An 18,218-nucleotide genomic window follows, 5' to 3' on the forward strand; every position below is an offset into this window, starting at 1 on the left:
TTCTAACTCATTTTAAGTGGACAATATGATAAAAATGTTTTTAATGGTGTCATCAAACTAGGTTTTTCTTAATTATTATGAGACTGTGGAGATGACACTACCTAAGGCTAAAACAAGAGCTGGATTCTTCTACAATAGGAGCTTCTAAGGACTTTTCATAATGTAGCATAAGAATAAAGTGGTTTACTTCTTCCGTTCAATACTGTATTTCTCTGGTGCCCATTGTGGAGTGGTCCTATTCCAAGCTGAAGGAAGCACACTCTGTCTCCCTGAAGAACTTGATTAATTTATCAGCAACCAAGGCACATTAAAAAAAAAGAAAGGAAAGAAATATTTTGATTTGCAGAGATGCTTACAGAGAGGATTTTGATGCTTCTTTTTCTTAAAGATGTCTTCTTCACCTAAAGTTCTCATAGATTTGAGCTTGCTTCCAAATTGTGTAAGACATGGATGCATGGAAATTTTGAAAAACTCGTAGATGCTGATCAGTTTAGAGCACAGGACTTAAACTGACAAAAGACATTATCAGTTCCCATATTTTTCAGGACTTTCTATGTGACCTTATCCTCTCTCTGCCTCAATCCTGTAAGATCAGGATGATTTCACTGCCTCTATTTTTTGAGTCTCTTTTCTATCGAGGTCTTCAGAGCAGATGCTGTTTCTTTCTCTATATTTACACAATACCCTAGAAAACAATACCCTGACCTCAACTCATCCCATTAAACAAATCACAGCAACCATTTTCCATCCAGCCATTAATACACAGCATTATTTTTCCTCCTTATTAACTGACTGCCTTCCATTCTGATCTAAGAACTCTTTTCTTCATTTTTCTCCTGCAACAGTTTGCAGATAATGCAGTTTGAATATTTTTTCTAAAATGGATAGGCAAAGAAAATTTGTTTCCATACCTCAGCAAGACTCTATTTAAGAACTTGATGATACAAACAAACCAGAAAGAAAAATGTAAATATTGTTCCAATTAAATGGAACCCAGGATGTCTCCATGGGTACATTACAGGTTTCAGTGGAGGTGGTAATGTTGAGGAGGTAGCCAGGAATAGCCTTCAGCATTAAAAATTTAAGCCTGCAACTTGTTCACAGCTGTGACTGTGCATGCACTGGGAGAGAAATGGCACAATTGAAAACAGAATCGGCATATATCTGCCAAACTTATCCCAAGGAAGAGGAAATTTAACCCCTGTGTTCCCAGTAAGAGTGAGAGTTTGCTGCAAAGTTTGTCACACCTGTGTAATGGCAAAGAAAGAAAGAGCAGAGGCTGATAGAGGAACATTACACAGTAACTACCACTCAGTGCTGCACAGTAAGGCTGTGAAAATCAGAGCATGACCTCTTTGAAGGTCAGAGTTACTAGTGCTGTAACTCTGGGTGATTGTCAGTCATACTTGTGCATAGCTGCTTGTGGGTGGTAGTCCATTGGAGGCCCTCCGGGGTTAAAACAAAAATGAAATAATAAAATTTTGTGGCTTGGATAATTGTGTGACAAAACCTCGTTTTGCTAGGAGAAGATTTCAGAGCAATCAATCATCCCAGCTTTAAGATCAGATATTGAATCTCATCACTTGCAAGACCTTCCGCATGAAATCAAACAAGTGATCTAAATTCTTGTTCTATGCTTTGCTAGAGTCTACTCTTCTGGGAGAAAAACACTGTTCCTGATCTTATTCATAATTATCCATTGTTTCTTGCATTTTTTCCCTATGTATGCCATTTAGTCTAGATGACCTTCTTTTATTTGTGTTTAGTTTGTATGGTAGAGGTGGTCATATCCTGCAGGTTACTATCTTATTCTGTAATCTTCACGTAGAATGTTTGTCTTTCCAGAAGAATATCAGAACCATTGTATTTGTAGCCCATATTTGTCTTACTTCTTAACAGGAAAGAGTCACCAATCATTCCTTGAAAAGGGGAAAGAGGTCCAGCAATTTCTTTGGTCAGATCAGACACATCTTTTCTAAAACTGAGATATGGATCAGCTCCAGACTTGATGTGAAAGGAGGGGAAAAGGGCACAGGCTCACCTGCCTCTTCTTAAGCTGACAGCCATTGCTAAGGACTGTTATAATTAAGGAGAAAGTTATCTGTAGGACTGTGCAGTCTCCAGGAACACTAACCCTTCAAGGCATGTGTCAACAGTCTTGTTATGTGGACAGGAAATCCTGCTGGGTAGGATGCTCTGAAATACCTGATATGGGAACAGTGTTGGAGAGCCATCCTGCTGTTCCTCCTCTGAAAGGCAGAGAAGCCACACCTGTAGCCCCAATAGCTGATGAGGCAACGGGTTACTCATTTGTGCTAGAAGACCCCATCACTAAGAAGGGAAGATCAACCCTAATGAGGGAAAGGGCTATCGCTTTGCAGGGACAAGCCTGGGCAGCCAAAGAGAGAGAAAGCAGCAGGACCAAGAGGCAGTATTTGGGTGTGGGGGACATGGACTGGGCCTGCCTCCAAAGGCTGCTTGTCAAACCAACTCTTTATAGGGTGTCCTAAGACTCATCTCTCTGTGAAATCTCCTTAAAAGACATGTATTCATTTATGACTTTGCCTTCCCCTGGGCTATGTTTACACATACATTTACTGAAAAAGGAAGGCCAGAATCAATATTTGTGAGCAAAAAGAGAGACATTGTCTATGTGTGAGTATGAGGAGAACGAATCTCTGAAATCTTCACATGGAATGAAAGTCTGAAGGAGGTTTAAAGGATTTCACATTCACAAGCCCACAAAAAGCTTTGAAGTATTATATTTACTTTCACAGAAATCTTACAATTTTTGCAGGTGAGGTACATATTCACATTTTTGGTGCCTCATCAGACAGTTGTAACCTCCAGAATTAACAAAAAGAGGTGAGAAGGCTCCCTGCCTTTACAGACACAAATATCAACCCACAGGCATGTCCTATGCCCTCAGTGCAAACACTGGCCTATGTTTCAAGTGTGCTGCTTTTACCTATAAATGTAGATCTATTAATGTATATAGGAAAATTCAAACCAAGAAAGATGTAAAAGGTGGCTAATGCTCTTCAGCCGGTTACTATTACAAAGTGCCAGGGAATGACTTTGATTTTGGTTTAGTTATTTTTGGATTTATAGCATTGAAGGTCAAAGAAAAATCGGGGAGAAAATAGCTCTTTTAAACATGGTAAAGTGGCCTGGATCCATTTGCCGAGACTTCACCAGGTGGGAACACTTCTAATCTTTTATACCAGGCCTTACATGATTGTTGCTTTGACTTCAGTACAGATACTTCTGACTTTGAAGAAAATAAGACCAGAATTAGATCCCTGATGTTCCCCAGGCTAGCAACAACCCATGCAGCATGAATAGTGTATTCTTGTTCATAAAGATTCCTCCCTCCTCTAGCCTGTGCTTTGACAATGCTTTGTTTAAGCAGTTCTCTGGTTAACATTACTTAGCTTTCTTCCTTAAAGCTGGCTACATTTCAGTGGATTCCTGAGCTTGGATATCATGAAAAGGGCTTCATCCTTTCCTAGAGGAAAGCTGCAGATGAAGTCCCATGAGTGACAGTTGCAGCATTTGTTCCTTAGTAAAAGAAAAAAAAAAAAAAGGCAGCAGGTAAATTAAATTATTCATTAAGGGACACAATCCTGATTCCATGGGTTTTGCTACAGTGGCTTTTTGATGGCCACTGCACAAGACTTCTCTTCATGCAAGGCTACTATTTTATAAAGTGCTCTGCACAGCACTGGAGTGAGGTAAAGATCCTTCTTTACGATCTAAAGGCCTCAATGTCCTTTCCCTGCGTATTCAGAAATGCTTTTGACTGATGCAAGTGTTCCTGAGTATATGTGGTTTGACTATTTTTTTCCCCTGATGACTGCTGGGGGTCACATTCTCAACACAATTACCAGTCCAGACTGAAATCTGCCCTTCCATCAGCTGCAAGAGCCTTCCCACTGCACAACCAAAAGCTTTTCAACACTGTGGTTTTATTTCTAAATTTGTTGCAATTGCTATAGCCATTTGAAACACACTCTCTATAATGCAGATAAATCCTTTTCTCCAAGATAGCTGAGGAGGAACACGGACTCCATGTCAAAACTAAGAGGACAGAAGATAAATCATAGTCTGTTTGCTTGAGCTTAAAAGCCAAAGAGAGAGAGGTGAACATTATATTCACCATCACTTCTAATACATCAAAATTATATTTGAGCTATCTTGTTTGCTTTAATACCTATTTCAAATAAAATCAATCTTCTTCAACTTGAAAACATTATTTGTTTTTAACAAGATTATTTATGGACTGGTTTTGTGTGTTTTCTGCTGTATTGTGCTTGTGAAACTGCCCTGTGAAACTGGTATTTTACTTTGCAGAAACATCCCTCAGGAAATGACATAGACCAGTGAACTTCTAGCACTTGACTAACCAAAGCAACTGAGTAAAAATAAAATACAGATAAAACAAAACATTGTTTACACAGAATGATCAATGTCAGCTGGTCTCAAAGTTACTCTACTAAATGAATATTATGGCTTTATAAACAATCGATTAAATGCTGCAATAGCAGTTAAATATTGTTCCTCCCTAAAGCCCATGATGGTGACAATAAGGTATTGATCATATTACAGCACTATTACATACCTTCTTTGTAGTGTAACTGTGACAAACATGTCAAAATAGATGCTCACTGGCCTGAAGAGAAGGACAGGAAAGGAACTGGAGAGGGGAAGAGATTTATCCAGCAGATAGGTGGAAAATCCAGCTTTCTGGGGACTGCTGGAGATGGTACTGTAATCCTAAGAACTTTAGCACTCTGGTGAGAAAAGTAGAAATATCATAGTTTTATGACTGATAATTTTGAGGCTGAAACAGTAATTTCTCTTGGAAAGAGAAATTTAATGTATAATGTAAGTTACAGAGTCTTTTCAGCTGTACCAGATGTTCGTTTGGTTTTGAGAGGAAGCTTGGTTTTGAGATAGACTTGGGGGATTAGAGAGAAAATAAAACAGACATCTATTAAAAATTTGGTTTAGAGGTTTTATGAGGCTGACATTTTCTTCATGTAATACAGGGTCATGTGTGGAAATGTTTTAAATATTTATTGTTTTAATATTCAAGAAACATTGTCTCTTAGAAAGCTGTTCAGCTTTAACAGAAACTGTTCAGCTTTGAAAGAAAAGGATGATTAAACTGGGTGTGAGATTGAACTAGAGGTATCCTTGATTGTTGTAACAGCTCCAAAATTATAATTTTCAAGGGAGGGAGGAATGTTTCCCCATTGTCACCTTGCCCAACTTTCCAAGAGTCCTAGGAATGAAAATCAGGATTTTTTTCAGCAGTCCTTGAGTTTACAATGAGGCATCCGGAGATGGAAATTGCTCCATCTAAATATCCAGCAATTTCCTATATCTTACTCTAAAGGATGTGTTTCTGGCTTGTGTCAATAACAAGTAACTAGAGGAAATGACCAGGGTCTAGGGTTGCAGTTCCCCTGTCCCACACCAGAAATAGGGAAAATGGATGTGATGGTTCTAAGGGGAGCCAGCTAAACGTGAAATGGTTCAGCTGACATGGAGTGAAGCCAAGGAAAGTCTTTCTATGTCTTTGCTGAAATCTTTGCCAACCTCAAATTGTGAGACATACTTGGGACATTGTTCCACAGATATCCCTAGTAAATTGCCCACTGACTTCCCCAGAGTGAAATAGTTGGGGCCTATTTCTACCAATAAGCCAGTAGAACTCTATGGCTTCATTTGTTGTTAAAAATTAAACATGATCACGACAGTTCTCTGGAGCTGAGGCAGAATTGTGAGGAAAGGTGCACATCTGAAGCTCTCTTATTCCCCAGGAGCAGACTGACTTATTGGAAAAACATGCTGACTTCCTACTGGAAATGGTCCCTGGCTTGTGTTTTGTCCAAGAATTATCTGGGAGAGTGAATACACTGGTCAGGTGAGTCAACTTTAAAAGCTGAGTAAGATCTGTGCTTCTCCATCCTGGAAAGCATCTGAGGCAAACATTGGCTGAAAAGGGCTCAGCGTGAGCTCTCCATGCTCCACAGAGGACAAGAAAGCATCACTCTGCTGCTCAGCACTGACCTGTCAAGGGCAGAAGGGATATTTATTCCACAACAGAGATCATTCACTGCCACACACCTCCAATGCATTGTGGCGTCTTGTGGTTCCCACTATGTGCCTGTGTGATGTGAAGAAATTGGATTCTCTGAAACAGGTTCATTCCACTTTGACAAGGAGAACACATTGCACAATCAGTATCTTGGTCTCTCTGCTTGTCACAGTGGCTTTTCACACTCTTCAGTTGCTGTCTGCACTGCAAAGTGCTGCAGGTGGCTCCTCACAGATGTCTGTGACAGTGACAGATTAGAAGCTTCTTCACTGTTTTGTTATCAAATGAGCCTTGCATATGCCTCCTGTTAAACATGAACCTAAACAGCAGGATTAATAACAGTAGCAATTGAGACACTCATCTGTGTATGATTTTATTTCAGTCATGATCCTGTTAGTGTTGAAATAAATCAGATGTGTCAGCTAAGTTCAGATGAAATTCAGGAAAACTGTGTAGTAGCATAACTAGTGATATTTGAAAGCTGTTTTTGAGGCTATCTCTGAGAAAACTATAAGCACAGACAGAGGGGAGTAGGTAAAACTTAGGTGTTTGAATCTAAACCTCTCCCACTCAAGGCTGCTTTATTCGTGGCTTTCACCACTCAGATACCTTTGTTGTATTTCTGTGTTTCATTCTGTGCAGGAATGACCAGATTCACAGACTACACACCACCTTGCCTACCTGCCCTGAAGCATCTGACAAGACACCTTCTCTGAGAGTCTGACTTCAGATTTCATATGGATTTAGCTGCAGTATCCTGTTTCTCAGGTAGATATGTGGATCTGCTGCCTAGCAATTGGGAAAAGAAGGAAAAGAGGTAAATCCATAAAGTATGGACATGGGGGAAAACATATGAACAGTTCTTAGGAGACACAGAAGTCTTCCACAGGGAGAGCCCTAACTTTTAGGATGCAAGGAAACTCTCATATGTTTCTTTCTCGAGAGTATTTTACATGTAATTCTAGAATCATGGACTTACACAAGTCTGAAAGGGACATTGGGATTTCATTTAGTTCATCCGCTGCTCAAAGCAGTGTCAATTTCCAAGTTAGTTCAGGTTGCTCAGGGCATTGTCCAGTTGAGGTTGCAGTATCTCCAAATACAACGATACCATGACTTCTTTGGATTTTTTCCTGCAAGAAAGAACAGCTTCAGCAGAAGGAATGAAATCCTTCCTCCTCCCCCAACCCCCAAACAGCTGAACTATTTTCTTGGAGGTGACTTTGAATCACTCTATGAAGCTGTGAGACTGGGACTACCTCTCCCACATCAGTACTCAGCATATAAAGGGAGGTCACCAAGACTGTATAAGAGACTTTCCATTGGTAAATCATAACTTCCCATTAGAAAATCAGAAGAGGTATTGATATGGTGAAAGAAGACTTGAGTCATAGAATCACAGAATCATGAATCAACCTGTTTGGAAAAGACCTCCGAGATCACCAAGTCCAACCCTTGATCCAACAGTGCCATGGTTACCAGACCATGGCACTGAGTGCCACATCCAGTCTCATCTTAAAAACTTCCAGGGATGGTGAATCCACCACTTCACTGGGCAGCCCATTCCAATGTCTGATTACCCTCTCTGTAAAAAATTTCTTCCTAATATTCAACCTCAACCTCCTCTGGCACAACTTGAGACCATGCTCTCTTGTCCTACTGCTGATTGCCTGGGAGAAGAGACCAACCCCCACCTGGATACAGCCTCCTGTCAGAGAGTTGTAGAGAGTGATGAGGTCTCCCCTGAGCCTCCTCTTCTCCAGGCTGAACAATTCCAGCTCCCTCAGCCTCCCCTCATAGGACTTGTGCTCGAGTCCTTTCACCAGCCTCATTGCTCTTCTCTGGACCTGCTCCAGCTCCTCAATATCCTTCCTGAACTGAGTGGCCCAGAACTGGACACAGTACTCGAGGTGTGGCCTCACCAGCACTGAGTACAGGGAAAGAATGTTGGCCACACTGTTTCTGATCCAGGCCAGGATCCATTGGCCTTCTTGGCCACCTGGGCATACTCTGGTTCATGTTCAGCTTCCTGTCAATCCAAACTCCCAGGTCCCTTTCTACCTGGTTGCTCTCCAGACACTCTGTGCCCAGCCTGTAGCACTGCAGGGGGTTGTTGTGGCCAAAGTGCAGGACCCGGCACTTGGCCTTGTTGAACCTCATCCTGTTGGAATCAGCCCAACTCTCCAGCCTGTCCAGGTCCCTCTGCAGAGCCCTCCCACCTTCCAGTAGATCAGCACGCCCCCCCAACCTGGTGTCATCTGCAAATTTGCTAATGGTGGACTCAATCTGCTCATCCAGATCATCAATAAAGATATTAAACAGGACTGGGCCCAACACTGATCCCCGGGGGACACCACCAGTGACTGACTGCCAAATGGATGCAGCACCGTTCACCACCACTCTCTGGGTCCAGCCCTCCAGTCAATTCTTAACTCAGCATTTAGCAGGGAGTGAATATAGTTTGGATAAGCATCCACATCTGGAGGAGAGGCAGGAGTTAGTTAGTATGTGTCCTTTTCTCCAGTGTTTTACTCACTATAGAGATGAATCGACATAACAGTTGCTCCCCACAGGATGCAATGTGAAGGGACGAGACACCTGTCCCCAGGCTCTGAATTGCAGTCTAGTAGCCAAACCCTGGAAAGAGGAATGTCTCTCATTCAGTTTTATAGTCTTCAACTCTTTAGGCCTAATCCTAAGAGATTAGCTCACTGTGCTGTGAATTGATTGCAGAGCTAGAAATAAAATGCACAAGCTCTGTCTTTTCAGTGCCGAACACTGAACCATTACTCCTCTGGGTCAGGCAATGAACTGGCTGGAAAAGCCTTCAAATCTCTGAGCATGATTAATAGACCTAAAGCTCCAAACTGGAGCCACATGGAGAACATATATGCTTCTGCTTTTTCTGTTTGCATATGTACAGGTGTTGCTCTCAGGCACTTGTCAGCTGCCCGCATTCAGGAAGCTGACAGATCCTGCAACCCTGTTCAACTAAATGTGCAAACATAAAGTGGAGATTAACCAAGATAGCCCTTTAATAACACCATAAGTGGAGTGATCACACTGACTGACAGCAGGGACTGGGCAGGGTTAATTATGTATGCAAAGAGAATTTTTATTGCATCCTTTGCAGATGCTTCTATTCACAGAAATATATGCAGGTGCACCCTGTGCTGCCCAACCACACATTTCTGACAAAGACCTGACTACCTATCAGACACCGTGCATGAATTCCTGGCAGCTGACTAACTGCTAGTGCCAACCTCCTCACAATTTACTGCATATTTCGAAACCTTCATCTCCTCTGCTTTGTCAAGGCTGTCCTGACAAATCCTGTAGCAGACTGAGTACTGAAATACCTTAACTTGTGTGGTGGGTTGGCCTTGGCTGGACACCAGCTGCCCACCAAAGCCACTCTGACACTACCCTCCTCAGCTGGACAGGGAAGAAAAAACATAATGAAAGGATCATCAAGATAAGGGCATGGAGAGATCACTCATCAGTTAGCATTATGGGTAAAACAGACTCAACTCAGGGAAATTAGTTTAATTTATTGCCAATCAAATCAGAATAGGGTAATGAGAAATAAAACCAAATCTTAAATCTCTTTCCCCATGCCCCTCACTTCTTCCTGGGCTCAACTTTGCTCCTGTGTTTTCTGCCTTCTCTCCCTCAGCAATGCAGGAGGACAGGGAATGGGGGCTGCAGTCAGTTCATTGTCTCAACTGCTCCTTCCTCCTCAGGAGGAGGACTCCTCATACTCCTCCCCTACTCCAGTGTGGGTTCCCTCCCATGGGACACAGTCCAACATGAACTTTTCCAACATAAGTCCTTTACATGGGCTGCAGTTCTTCACAAACTGCCCCAGTGCGTGTTCCTCCCCTGGGATGCAGTCCTTCAGGACCAGGATGATCCAGAGTGGATCACCCTCAGGGTCACACATCCAGGCAGCCAACTTGATACATTACGGGATCCTCCTTCCATGGGTCCACAGGTCCTGCCAGGAGTCTGCCAGTCACAGGCTTCCCATGGGGTCACAGCCACCTTGAGGCATCCACTGTGGGATCCTTCATGGGCTGCAGGTGGACCTCTGCTTTCCTATGGACCTACATGAGCTGCAGGGGCACAGCTGCCTCACCATGGCCTGCACCACAGGCTGCAGGGGAAACTCTCCTCCAGCACCTGGAGCACCTCCTGCCCCTCCTGCCCCTCCTGCCCCTGCTTCTTCACTGACCTTGGTGTCTGCACAAAGGTTCCTCACACGTACTTTCACTCTCTGCAGCTGCAGTTCTGCCACAAAGTGGTGTTCCTTGCCCCCCACCCCGAGTCCAAAGTAGAGGGAGAGGGAGGAAAAACCTGCTGGTGGGAGAGCTGTTGCAGTCTGGTCAAAAGTGGTGATTGCAGTCCAGTTTGAGGGGGTGGTCTCAGTCTGTTTGAGAGCGGTGAGCTGCAGTTTTCCTCTGGATCCCATGAGTGGTGGAAAAGTTCTGAAACTCCAGGTTTATATATTCTCCAGTTCAGGCAGGAATGGTCAGTCCTCCCCTCAGAGCGGGGAATTCCATAAAAGGGTGTTTAGTCCTTCCCTCAGAGTGGGGAATTCCATAAAAGGGTATGAGGCTGCTCAGTCCATAAAAGGGTATGAGGGGGCTCAGGAACATCCCCCCCCACCTCGCAGGTCTCTACTGACAACAGTTTCTGGGAAAATGGCATGGAAGGCTATAGAATACACAGTTTTGGGCTACACCCATCCAGTGATGAATCGGTCCCAGCTGTTCTAACTAGGACACCCCCCTTCTTAAATACATTATCCCAGAGTTGCTACTGCCATCACTAATGGGCTCAGCCTTGGCAAGCAGCGGGTCTGTCTTGGTCCTGGCTGGCATGGGCTCCGTCAGACATGGGGGAAGCTTCTGACAGCTTCTCACAGAAGCCACCCCTGTAGCCCCTCTGCTACCAAAACCTGGCCATGCAAACCCAATACAACATGTTCTTTAATAGGCAAAGATTCTTCAGTGCTTCCCATTAAATTACTAGGCTGTTCATTTTAACTCTCCATGGCCTTGACAGCTCTTACTAGACATATTTGGAAAAATACAAGGCAGTCTGTCAGACTATCAAAGTCCCAGAAAATTTTGAGCAATATAAACCCTTTCATGAAAGCCAGAGGGAGGGATCTGACAGGGAAGATACATGCCTTCTAATGGCAGATGTTTGAGACAAATTAGCAGATATCAGAAAGCTGCTTTGATCAAATGAAACGATAAAGTAAAATTTTCCGTAGTTTGTTTATTAAACTGAAGTACAAAATCTAAAGCATTGCTGAAAGAGGGGAAAATATTTGAATTAATGTTGTTGGGTGTGATATTCCTCTCCTCTGTGGAAATGTTGGCTTGTCTGCACTTAACAGCAGGATAATTATTAACTTTCTTGTTTATTAATAAAATAGAAATTAATAGAACAGAACACAATAGAGTATTTTCACTTGGATGAGACTTCCAACAATGATCTAGTCCAACAGCCTGATCAATTTAGGGCTGATCAAAAGCTAAAGCAGACCAAGTATTGCTCTGTGCTGTTAAATAAGGGGTTTTTTGGAATCCCAAATGAGTTAATGAGGTGTACATAGGTGTGTCTGAAAGCGTGATTCAGTGGCCAAAATACTGTCCCCTCTCCATGGTCACCCTAAAGCCAGTCTCAGCTCTGCCAATAACCTACTCTGGGACTTTAGGAAGAACTGCAGCTTTCTTAGTTGTTTATTACCAGCCTTTTCTTTTCTGCTAAGAAACTAATGATGCATAAACCTTCTGTGTTTGTGCAGGATTTCTTGCTGTGTGCCTGTATAAGACCCAGCAGCGCTGCCATTGAGGTGCATCTCAATTGCACCTCTGAGTGCTGCTGTGAAAAGAGAAAAGGTGGTAAGCCATCCAATGAAAAGTCCCAGAGTTCACTGGCATCACTTGAAATAAAGGGATCTGGGGAGAAGAAAGGTGATTTCTAGCAGAGCCTTACTTTACTACTATAGCTGCTGAATTAATTGCTCAATGTGCTTTCATATGTTGCCTTTAGATAAGGTGAAATACTTTCAAAAAGTCATGGCATTTTTAATAATTAACAGTATCTTCTATTGAATTAGCTTGCTGTCTTTTATTTTTCTTCAAGGGTAAAGCTTGATGTCTTTGCTGATATGAAGCTTATATGCATATACCTATGCATATTATACATATGTATGTATGTCTATATATGGATATATACCAGGGCAATAAGACAAGAGGGAATAGGGAGCAAAATTATATACCAGGGAATAAAACAAATTTAAAAATAGGCAAAATACTTTCCAGATTTTTTTTTACTCTTTTCTTCATTACACTTCACTCAAAGAGGAAGCCAGACTTCCTGGAGTATCATCACTTCAAGAATTTTTCAGAAGGAAAGCTTTGGGTTTTATTTGTGAGATTTTCTTCTTTTGTCTAGATACTTCCTTTTGTCTACTCTGTAGTGGTGCTCTCAGCTTACTGCCACTGGGGAACCTTTCCCATCACACACAAGAGAGAACTGTGACAGCAGTTTTGGTACTTGCATGGGGCCGTACTCAGAGCCTGCATAGGTTTTGAGGAAGATATTTGGGCAGCTCTGGTGACTCAGAGCCATGATGGCAGGGTACAACTACTGTGACAGGTAGTGCTGGACCAGCCCCATCCCCACTGAGTAAACCCGGATGGTGCTGTTTGGACTCCTGCACAGCTGGAGGTGGAATCCAGGGGAAGGAGGCACCAAACTGCCTTGGCTCTCCCCTCTCCTTCCCTTTAAATCTCTGCCTGCTGCCTTCCAGTGATGTAGAGAAATTAAGCTGAGATTCAAGCATCTGGAGAGCAGTGGATAAAAGGTGCTCTACAAGAACATATTCTTGCAGACGTTCCTCTCCTCATTGCTACAGGAAGTCAAGATGGAAACACTGCATAAACTGCAACGTACCTGAAATCTAATGCAAATTGCTCCTTTTCAAGCAAGCAGCAAAATCCAGGAAGCTCAATCTGTGTCCTGCAGGCAGCAGAGGAAGAGAAATGCTCTTTTTTTTTTTTAATTAATATTATATTATTATAGATAAAATTGTGCTTGAGGGCATTCCAACAATGTGGTGCTGAAGAGTGTGCATGAAGCAGATAACACTATTGCCCTCCACTAGAAGGAAAATATATATAATAACAGGAACTTTATTCATTAACTTGAAGAAAATGATGATTATATTAGTGAGGCTAAAGGATGGGAAACACCTTCTGCCATCCAATAAACTATGGTCCAGCCAATGCTAGAATTAAGCTTTGCAAGTTCCTACTTGAAGAAATAGCAGATGAAGGCAGGAGCAAGAGGAGGGAAGAAATTCCCAGATGGTAACACTTTAATTTTTAATTTGGAAAAGTTAATATTATTCCAAGTTTTATGCCCTAAAGAAGAAACCAGTTGAGGCAATGCCACATTCTTGACTCCTTGGTGGATTAAATAAACTTGTAGTCACAATGTTTTTTATTTATTTAAGGGCCAGCTTGTACCTTGGACTGAATGTCTGCTCAGGAGTAGTATAATGCTGATCCCCTTAGGCTTCCTATTTGATCTGGTATGTGATCTGGTATGTGCCTGCTCCTTTCCCAATCCCTTTGTTTGTAGATGTACAGGAAACAATCAATCAGAGTTGTCCCACATTTCAGAAATGTTGGAACCAACAGGAATTGACCAGAGCAGGCATATCATGGTAATATACTGCAATAATTTTTCCAACTAAAACAAACGTTTTCTTGACACATGGGGGGAAGCAGGGCTGAGCTATACCTCACCAAGGATTTCATAGGAGAATAAATCCTATCTGTAGCTACAGTTCTGCCTGAATTCAGAACACTGCACCATGTGGGATTCATTACACACCATGACATTTTTTCCTTTATTTAAGCCTGGACCCTGTTTCTTACTGAGGCTCCACTTGGAAGGCTGAAAGGGATAGTGTGTTACTTGACATACCACTCAGGCTGGAAGGTGAAAGTCTGGAAAGGAAGAGAAAAGCTCACAAATTGTCAGTTCTCATTTAGCTCATAACAAAAGCACTCGGATTCATTAAAAAAAAAAAAGGTATCTGCAATGAGTGTCAAATGAGCAGAGGGAATGGATATATACTCTGTAGAATTGAGTTGTACTTGGAAATTGAACAATTTTTCATTGGAGCAGTGGATAATAGATGATTACTCCTGCTTCTTACCACACTTGCTCCAATGCAGGTGGATAATAAGACAACAGAAGGCCTGAGAACTAAGCAAAGATGCACTATTGAAGCAGCGGCTCAAAGCCTTGACATTTTCCTGGTATCCACTTGACCATGGCTGTAAGAGGATTCCCATAAGTGCTCCTGGATTGAGTTTCCAGGCATGGCTGGTACTCAGAGGGAAGATCTCATGCAAATTTCAAGCAATGTGGAATAAGTCAAGCAACAGGCCTTTATGAGACTCTAAAACCCAGGAAAGCTGGAAAACTGTGTTCCAGCCCTATTGTGACTGCAGATGAGGCACAAGGAGGTTACACACTCATACAGCTATGGAGGAAACTGGAATTCAATCCCAGGTGTAATTCATATAAAGGATTCAGCTTTTCTATGCTGAAAAATGACATCACCGGTGAATTTTTTTTACTGTGCAGAGTTGGGATGAGGGGAGTCCCCAGACTTAATGCTGATTTAAGGGACAAAGCAACAACCTAAGCATGGATGCAGTCTACTTTGGATCCCTGAAAGGGAAGTCCTGTCACCAGTTGTGACACATGAACCATGCTGTTGCTCTGCCATTTATGGATCAAAATGGCTCTTGGGAAAAAAAAAAAGGAAAACAAAATAAAACAAACATACAAACAAACAAAAACCCCACACAAAACTCCCCAAACCTTTTTGAAGTAAGTTTTATGGATAGTTTATTCAGAGAGATCTACAGTCTCTGCGAATCTTCAATGGCCAAACTGGCTGCACATCCATGCCCTGAAATAATAATTCCCTTATTTTTTCCCCAACGTTACTGTGAGCTGCATGTCCTCTTTGCTGCCTCTTTTCCCATGCCCAGGAGCTCAGTGTAACTCATTCAAGATCTCTATTTATCATCCATTCTCACACCATGTGCCACAGTTTTCTTCCCCTCCCTTCTTCCCTTTTTCCAGGCAATTCCTCCTATCCATTGACTTTTTCCCTGCTTCCTTTACAAATCCTTCAGAATGGCTTTCACACAGAACACTAAGATTAGTGTTGAAGGTTTGGGGATGGAGAGACTGATAAAGTATCACCTCAGGTGAGTATATGAGTAAGTCTGAATTGCAGATCCCAATTCATATTCCCACAGTAACTAAATATAATTCTGGACAGGGAGACTGGAGAGATTAAGGCATTGTTATCCACTAAAAGTGAACAAAGTTTCCAAAGTCTACTTCCCAGACCCCAAAAGCAGTCTCCAGATAAACCCACTCAGTTTTTCTTTGAGTGTACTGGTGTTTTCAATCTCCTGGAATGATGAGATGGAAGAAGGGAATATTACTTGGATAAATTTAATGGATACCAACATACAAGGTATTTGCTTGTAAAGCAGAGATTCTCAAACTAGGGCCATTATTAATAAAGGAACAGGAAGGATAGCCTGGCAGTAATGCCAGTAGCTGGTTTTAGCTTGGTATCTTGGAAGTCACTGCTGGAGATGCACAGGGCTCTGTCGGAACAAGCAGATCCTTGAAGAAATTTGCATGTGCTTAACCTCAAGTACATTAAAGGTCCTTCTGCAGCTAGTAGGATTTATATCCTTGCTGCATTAAATCCTCAGTTTCAGTATCCATTTCTTCAACTACTACACAGGGTCAGTAAACTGTGTGCAGCTTTGGTGAATCACACAGACACCACACGAATAGTAGAAGGAATATAAACAGGTCTTCTCCTTCTATATTATGTGTCTGTGCATCCTTAAACTGATCCATGTATTGTGTTGCTCTTTGGAAGAGAAACAACATGAGGACTGAGTCTGTAGTTGCATGTCTTCTATGGAGCATCCTCTCCTGAAAAAGAACATTTGAGGGCTGCAGTCCTCAAATATACCTGAGTCAAAAGCCTACCCCACCTGGAGTCACTACAGTTCCCTGGGAACCTCAGCAGAACAGGGAAAGATGTTTCTTTATCAAAAGGATTTTCTCCACTGCATTGCTGCCAGGCTATAGCCGTGCAACAACATTCTGTGCCCAGTCTAATGTTCATATTTTGATTTTACTAAAAGACAAGTTTCCTGTATTTGACCACAACATTCAAGACTCCGAGTGCAATTAAATTCCTCCTCCATACACTTCTTTCTGTAGATTGGGTGCTCCATAAAGATACAGGGATTTTAGTTCCCTGAACTGTAACTGAATCAAATATTTGTTCTGTGCCCTAAAGGTTCAAGTGTTTATTTCATTTTGCTCTTAGCTGACATATTGGAAACCTTTCGCTCCATATCAGCAACCCCGTCACTTCTCTCTCCTACAAAAAACACAATTTCTTTCACTCTTGCAGTGCTCTGAGACTATATTTCTGTGCCAGAGGCAATGCTGCTTTTTTGTGTGACCCTGGGGCTGTTGGCGTGTGGCACACTGTCCCACCTAGTCTTGAGTGTCACATATTGTATCCCAGTGGCAGGAATGACTGTGTGCTGGGCACTCTGGATTGGAAGGGGCTTTCATAGTTACCAAATCCAACCCTCCAGTGTTGCAGAGAACTATAAGCCTCCCACAGAATTGATCAAGCTCCCTCTTGAATAACAGCTACCTATTTTTGTCTCAGCAATACAAAGCTTCCCTACTCCACTGATTTGTTAGAAAGTTTCTTTTAGTTACCATTATCCAAGGTTAATTTCTTCCCAGTTGTCCTTGCACAAAGACTTCTGGTCAAAACATTTTCTTCTCTTTCTGGTGTTCACAATTTTACATAAGTTACTAGCAATATTTATCCTACGTCCTGTCTCTGTAATGGACAACATTCTACTTCTGTCACAAGAGTGTAGAGAACTTGATGTTATTTAATCTATCACTTCATTATGAGCTGTGCCCAATTACACAACAGCTAGAGCAGGGAACAGGACAACGCATCAAGGGAAAGTTTTTATTTGTGGTGTCATAGAAATGCCATCCATGATTCACTGGGTGGAATTGTCCTAGAACAGGAAACAAAAAAATAGTGCATAGAAAACAGTGATAAACATCAAGCTGACAAATGTTTCTAATTACTTTAGAATGGCTTGCCTTTTTCCCCATTAGCCTGCTCCCTAACCTTTTTGTTCCATAAATAATTTTCCATGAATAACAACCATATCATTATAATGAGTGCAAGGAAACATCAGTTTATGTAAGATCAAGTGAAGTAACAGGAAACACCACATTAAGTATAATCTAATTACAATTTTTTCCACAACAGAAGGGACAGTTGTATTTTTTTTTTCAGATAAGAGTGAAAAGCAGTTTATAAACACATGAAACTTGGAGTCACAGCATCTACTATTTGTCCCTTCAGGGTCAAGAAGCCAGTTTAAACTACCTGCTACAAACGTTTCTCTGCTGACACTGCTGGGAGAGTAGTTCTTAACCAAACACCTTCATCAATGCCTAAAGCTAGTCAGTTAGACACCTCCCTTTCCAATCAAAAGTAAAACCCCAAAATGCTTCTTTTCTAAAACAGGCCTTCCTAAAGCAGCACGCCAGAACTCTCAAATATACCCAAAGGTCCTACCATTTTAAAATGTCAATATGTTTGTTCTCCTGGAACTCCACAAGGAGATGATGAGTCATAAATTTTATACCAACAAAGACTATCATCAATGTCTCATTCACCTTCATAACTGACATGAGTATAAATTTTAACTCAGTATTCCCTGCACTGGACCACAACTTGTGTGTGAAATACAGGATTTATTTTGCAAAAATATTTGATCTTCACCTGTATAAACTCTTATTTCTCTTGCAGCCTGTCACTAAGGCTCAGGAAATGTTTGTGAAGTGCTTTGAGAGCCTCCTTGGGGATGCAGTGTAGAGAATTTGCAGGAAAACAAATAAAAGGTTGATTTCTATCTAGTTACTC

The 18,218-nt window shown here is 41.9% G+C and overlaps 1 long non-coding RNA gene across 3 annotated transcripts; it reads right to left on the reverse strand.

The window, feature by feature from the left end:
• Positions 1-1,967: 1,967 nt before the first annotated feature.
• On the reverse strand, positions 1,968-10,886 carry LOC127467072 (uncharacterized). Of its 3 annotated transcripts, none has more exons than XR_007902963.1 (5): positions 10,463-10,886; positions 8,643-8,743; positions 7,086-7,239; positions 6,788-6,895; positions 1,968-4,793 (listed from the first exon to the last, which is right to left on the reverse strand). It is a non-coding gene; the product is annotated as an uncharacterized LOC127467072 (long non-coding RNA). The 3 variants fall into 3 exon arrangements; XR_007902962.1 differs by having other exon boundaries at positions 1,968-3,561; positions 4,622-4,793; positions 6,788-7,239; XR_007902961.1 differs by having other exon boundaries at positions 6,788-7,239.
• Positions 10,887-18,218: the final 7,332 nt, after the last annotated feature.

Source organism: Manacus candei, unplaced genomic scaffold, assembly GCF_025592945.1.
Source record: "Manacus candei isolate 608988 ecotype Guabito, Panama unplaced genomic scaffold, ASM2559294v1 h1tg000013l, whole genome shotgun sequence".
In the NCBI taxonomy this organism is placed as follows: Eukaryota; Metazoa; Chordata; class Aves; order Passeriformes; family Pipridae; genus Manacus; species Manacus candei.